Source organism: Callospermophilus lateralis, chromosome 1 (assembly GCF_048772815.1).
Source record: "Callospermophilus lateralis isolate mCalLat2 chromosome 1, mCalLat2.hap1, whole genome shotgun sequence".
Lineage (NCBI taxonomy): Eukaryota > Metazoa > Chordata > Mammalia > Rodentia > Sciuridae > Callospermophilus > Callospermophilus lateralis.
The window spans coordinates 7933752-7939840 of NC_135305.1; positions in this window are offsets into that span (position 1 = coordinate 7933752).

Consider the following 6089-nt stretch of genomic DNA (forward strand, 5'->3'; position numbering starts at 1 on the left):
AGCATATACTAGGCAAACACTCTAGCACTGAGCTACACCCCAACTCCTTTTCAGATTTTATTTTGAAATGGTCTTGCTAAGTTGCTGAGGCTGGCCTCCAACTTGCAATCCTTCTGCCTCGGCCTCCTGTGTTAGGCATGTGCTACCATAGTTGGTCAAAAGTTAAAAAATGCCTATTCAGAAAACCTGGAGAAGCTATCTTTGTCATAAAATAAAAATATAGTTTTATGGAAAAGGAAACATCTAGAAATAAAAATAACTACTAAGAAGTTTTAAAAACTATGATTGTTGAAATCTTAAAAATCTCAGTAGAATTAGTTGGATCCCAGAAAGTAGGACAGAAGATCCAACAGGTAGAAAACAAGAGAGTAAGTAGAAGGTGAATTGTGCCAACACTAGTTTTACCCTTTTTTTTTTTTTTTACTGAGAGTTTGATCCTCTTTTCTGTTCAGTTTTTATGATTGCATCATAGATGTGCATATGTGATGAAAGGGGGAAGTGGGTGAAGTAAATAAAACAGTGAAAAAACCCAGGTGTGATTACCTTTATGCAAAAAAAAATTTGTGTGGGCTTGGGATTGTGGCTCAGTGGTAGAGTGCTTGCCTCACATGCGTGAGGCACTTGGTTCAATCCTCAGCACCACATAAAAATAAATAAATAAAAGAGATACTGTGTCCATCTACAACTAAAATATATTTTTTATATTTATTTTTTAGTTTTAAGTGGACATAACATCTTTATTTTGCATTTATGTGGTGCTGAGGATTGAACTCAGTGCCTCAAGCATGCTAGATGAGCATGCTACTCATCAGCCACAACCCAAACCCCTAAAAAAATGTTTTTTAAAAATTTATATAGGGGCTGAGGTTGTGGCTCAGTGGTAGAGTGTTTGCCTCACATGTATGAAGCACTGGGTTTGATTCTCAGCACAGTAAATAAATAAATGAATAAAATAAAGGTCCATCAAATATATATAGTAATAACAAAATTTTGAAATTTTAAAGCATAACAGAAAAATGAAATTTAAAATTCACTATCCCACAGGGGTCCTGAAGACTCCCTAATAAAATAATTTATACAAAATATATAGAAAAAATATAATTCTAAATCCTTTTAGAATTCTTTTTTTTTAAAGTATTGTTCAAAAGTCTTATCATTAAAAAGCAATATTCTTATCATTAAAAGGAAAATTATCACACCCTTTTAGAATTCTAAAATACAAGGAAGAATTTTTCTCATACTCTAATGTTACAGAGAGAGCAACAAAATCACAATAAATGTCTAACCCACAGTCTCAAACCTGGTTAGTGACCATGCTGATGCTCTCTGCAGGTCTGATTTCAGAGAAGGGATTCCTTTCGCTGCATGTAATTTGGAAATCCAGGAAACGCACAGGGCTAAGAAACAGCAGGTGCTCAGACACCAAAGACCAACACAGTTACTAAGCTAGCTTGTTGCAGTGGAGGGTGGGGCAAGGGGGGTTCAAATATGAAAGAAAAGCACAAGGCAGGGAAAACCAAGTGTTCAGTTTAAAAATCACATAGGCCCAGCATCATCTTGAAGAGACAAAACACTAATGAAAGGGATTCTTTGTTTAAATAGGGACGAAAAGCAATCCAAGAACTAATGGGAACCATTTATGATTGGGGACAAAGGGATTATTTAGGGATGAAATGGAAACTTCTTGTAGATGGGATGCAACTCATTGTCTCATTCTACCAAGACAGTTTTTTAGGGAAGTTACTGTCACCCTAAATTAGGCAGATTGGAATTATTAAAACATAAAAATGCAAAAACTCTTAGGTGTAATTGACAAAAGGCAGTTTGTATATGTTTTTAAATGAAATGGGAACAAACCACTGCAATGGAAGCTGTAGACATTCTTAACTGTGAGCTCACTCTATGAGAACAGCTCCAGGGGAAACCATTGCCTGATGAGAATCTACCAGTAGAGTGTGCAGAAAGGGCAAACTCACAAAATAGGTAAGCAAGAAGTTGCTAAGGGCAAGGCAACAATTTCTGATTGAAAAGTGCGTTTTTGGTGTATTGAAAGGATAGAAGGGTAGTTTCTCACCATAACAATTTGTATGTCTCTCAGACATCTCAAATTCAACATTTCTAAAACCAAATTCTCGGCTGGGGATGTGGCTCAAGCAGTAGCGCGCTCGCCTGGCATGCGTGCGGCCCGGGTTGGATCCTCAGCACCACATACAAACAAAGATGTTGTATCCGCCGAGATCTAAAAAAAAAATAAATATTAAAATTTAAAAAATAAAATAAAATAAAACCAAATTCTCATTTTTTCCTCCCTTGTCCTGTTTCTTCTATCATCAGTGAAAGGAAACTACCTTCTAGCTTCTCAGGTCAAAAATCTTGGTATTGTCTTTGACTTCTCTTTTGAGAAATTTTGAAAATTTGCATAGTTTTTCTCAAAATTCTCACCCATTCTATCAAATCCTGGTATTTTCACCTTCAAAATATATCTAGAGTTAATCTCTTCTCACCACTTTCTCCAAGACCACCTTGTTGCAAGTCAGCAACATACATATGAGGCTCAAGCAGCACTCATAGAAGCTGTGGGCTTGACCTCAAACAGTAAATCATATTTTATTTATTTATTTATTTTTAGAGAGAGAGAGTTATTTATTTATTTTAGTTTTCAGTGGACACAACATCTTTGTGGTGCTGAGGATTGAACTCCGGGCCTCAGGCATGCCAGGCAAGCACGCGACCACTTGAGCCACATCCCCAGCCCCAGTAAATCATATTTTAAACAGCTGCTTGGGTCTGGAGTACCAAAGGATGGCCACAGTGGTCTCAGGAAATCTTACAAGGTGAGATTCATTACTTTAGTCTTTGACATCCATCCATCCCATTTGAAATATCGAATGGAATGCTTCAACAAGATCCCTGCATTGCAGACTGATTGATGGCCTTTGCCCACACAAGTCCAGACAGTGAGTGGTTTGATAGCCCTTAGGAGGGCAGTGAAGGCTCCTGGTTCATACTTGAGAATCCTGACAATGAGATAGCAGGGAACCAAGGCAGCAGTATGGATGCCCCTGGTGTGACCCTTCAGAATAAACCTGGGATAAAGTAGTCAGAGGAAAACAAATACATGGTATCAAGACAGAACAGCGTTTAAGAATTAGGTAATGGTCACCGGGATCAGTACCAAGAAAGCACCCAGCAGGCCAGTCGGTAATCACTGGCTCCATGAAAGCCTGATCCACTGCGATCTGCTGTGTCCAGTGGACTATGGAGGTCCTCAAGACACCATCTTTTGAAGGATACAGAACCTTACCATCACTCCCCACACCCCCAGGTCCTCAGGGGAAAGCTGGAGGAGTCCAAATCTTTCCGGAACCTTAAAAACCACCATCGTGAATAGGTGAGTGAGGAGGGTGGATGAAGGAGTGAATTGGCTGTGTGATGACAATTTCTTTTTGAAGGAAGGACGTGCAAAGTAGCAAAAATCGAGACACAAAAAGGAGCTACCCATGACCCAATTTCCTAAGATGCGTAACCCAAAGAGGAAGAGGTCAGAACTGTAGTGATTTCCACTGTTCTGCGCCGGGAAGACCCAACGAGATTCCGACGCGGGTCGGGGCAGCGTGAGCTCTTTTCGCATCCTGCCAGCAGGCGGCGCTGTGGGAGCCAAGCTCACGCTGCAGCTACGCGCGGGAGAGGCAGTGTTCCCAGGAAGCCCCGCGTGTCTCCACGGCAACGGCGCCAGGGGCGGGTCCAGGGGAGCAGGTCCGGCTCACCACGTGGCCTCCGCTTTCAGAACTTCTCTGCTGCGGTTTGAGCGACTCAGAGTTCCCAGACTCCACACCGGTCTTGGGCCCTCGATGGACCCTCGCAGGAGGTCTCAGGCAATGCAGAGTCTTCAGGTGCTACTAGGTGCCGGGGCGGGGTCATTGACATCAGCGGGGGAAGGACTGAGAATTGAGCAGAGAAATGCGAATTTCAGTTTGATCTTATTAAATTAAGCCCTGGACTGATCATCTAGGTAAGCAAGACACTTCTTGATCCCTTGTCACCTGTCCAATAGTGGACCTGTCTGTTGCAGATGAATCTTGTGGTCTAATTGTATTAGCGATGTTACTGGAAGCTGCCGGTTTTATTTTTAATTTTATACACACACACACACACATATGTATGTATATATATGTGTGTGTATATATATATATATATATATATTTTTTTTTTTTTTTTTTTTTTTTGTAGACGGACACAGTACCTTTATTTTATTTATTTGTTTTTACGCGGTGCTGAGGACCGAGCCCAGGGTCTCTCGCGCGCCAGGCGAGCGCTGCTCCGCGGAGCCACAACTCTAGCCCAAGGCTGCCGTTTTTTAAGGGAAAAAGAAGTTCTTGTGGAAAACTAGATATTTTACCATGGCCAAGGTCACCGTCACTGGTTCATTTTGGGGTTCACGTTAGGGTTATTCTTTAATCTGGTTAACAATCAGTCATGAATAACTGGATACTTCTTTTAAGTTCCAGGGAAGCAAGACAACAGTAAGCCCAAATGAGGAGGGCTGCCATTTGGGTGGTTATCAAAGACAGGGCTGCTCTAGAAAGTTCATAGAAAAAGGATATGCGGTATTTTCAACGACTACCCAAAGAGCTGATGTGAAGGACCTGCACTGCCAAGAGCCTCAGACTCCTTTCTAAAGCACACAGCCTCAGGGCTCTGCCCATCTCCTGGCTCTTCAGTGTGGGGACCCTACTCCTGCTCTGTGAAGCAAGTTCCTGGGTGAAGAGCCAACCAATGGAACAGCAGGAAAGCCACTCTGTGAGTATCCAGAGGGCTATCAGAAGCCCAGGGAGCCCTCAGATCTCCAGGGCCTTGAGCCCTGGAGGAGGGAAAGCTCTTCCCCTGAAGCTGCTGTAGGCAGGACTTTCGCTCTGGTTATCTTTGGAATTGTTGGCTCATGACTCCTGGTCAAGTGTGACAGCAGCTTCCCCAGAGAAGAAGTCTAGCCAACCCCCAGTCTGCCTACAGACAGAAGCCCTTCAGAACCCTGAATGTGACAAAAGCTGTCTGAGGAGTGCCAGTGTGGACACTGGGGAGAGAGCCATTCCCCCACTGAGGCTGGCAAGGACTTCACTGAGGAGTCAAAACTTAGGACCCACATGCATCTGCACAGTGGGGTGGAGCTGTTCACATGCTCTGAGTGCAAGAGCACCTCCATACTTGTTCAGTCACCAGCATGGGCACAGAGGGAAAAGACCTTTCCCATGTCCAGAATGTGGCCACTTTGCTTCCAGGCTTCCTCCACACCTACAAAGTGAAGAGAGAGTGTTCTCCTGCAGTGACTGTGAGAAAAACCCCTGAAATCTCAGCCTGTCACCCACTTCCCTGTGTACACAGGTTCCCAGAACATGATAAGAATTTACTGCAAGCTGACATCAAAGTTCATGTATCCATATCCCCAAGAGGTCTTTTTCTTACCCACAGTCTGAACTCCCTGAGCCCCTCAGAGTGCACAGTGAAGTGAGGCCTTTTAGTGCCTAAGAGTAAAGAAGAAAGCTTCCCCAGCCCGAAGGAGGACCCACTTGTCCACCAAGGTCTACACAGAGGGAAGAGACCCTTATAGTGACCCAGTGTGGCCAGGCACACCACCCAAGCTACCATGTTGTTTTCTCCCACTGCTCTGTATTCTTTACAGAGAGTCCTCCAGGTCACTGTTGTGGTTTTACTCTTTTTTGGTGGGTGGGGTGGGGTGGTGTACCAGGGATTAAACTCAGGGGTAGTTGGCCACTGAGCCACATTCCCAGCCGTATTTATTTAGAGACAGGGTCTCACTGAATTGCTTAGCACCTCACTTTTGCTGATGCTGGTTTTGAATTATTGATCCTCCTGCCTCAGTCTCCCAAGCCTTTGGGATTACAGGTGTGTTTCACCGTGCCCAGCTTGGTTTTACTCTTACTAGGCTTCTAGTAACTAGTTTTGACTGACCCATACCTTGGCATTTGAAGTGTATACTGGATTTTGGCAATAATGTTATGCATGGTTGATGTCAGTAATAATCTGGAGATCAAATTAAACCTTCCCTGAAACTCAGGGAGCAGACTTTTGAT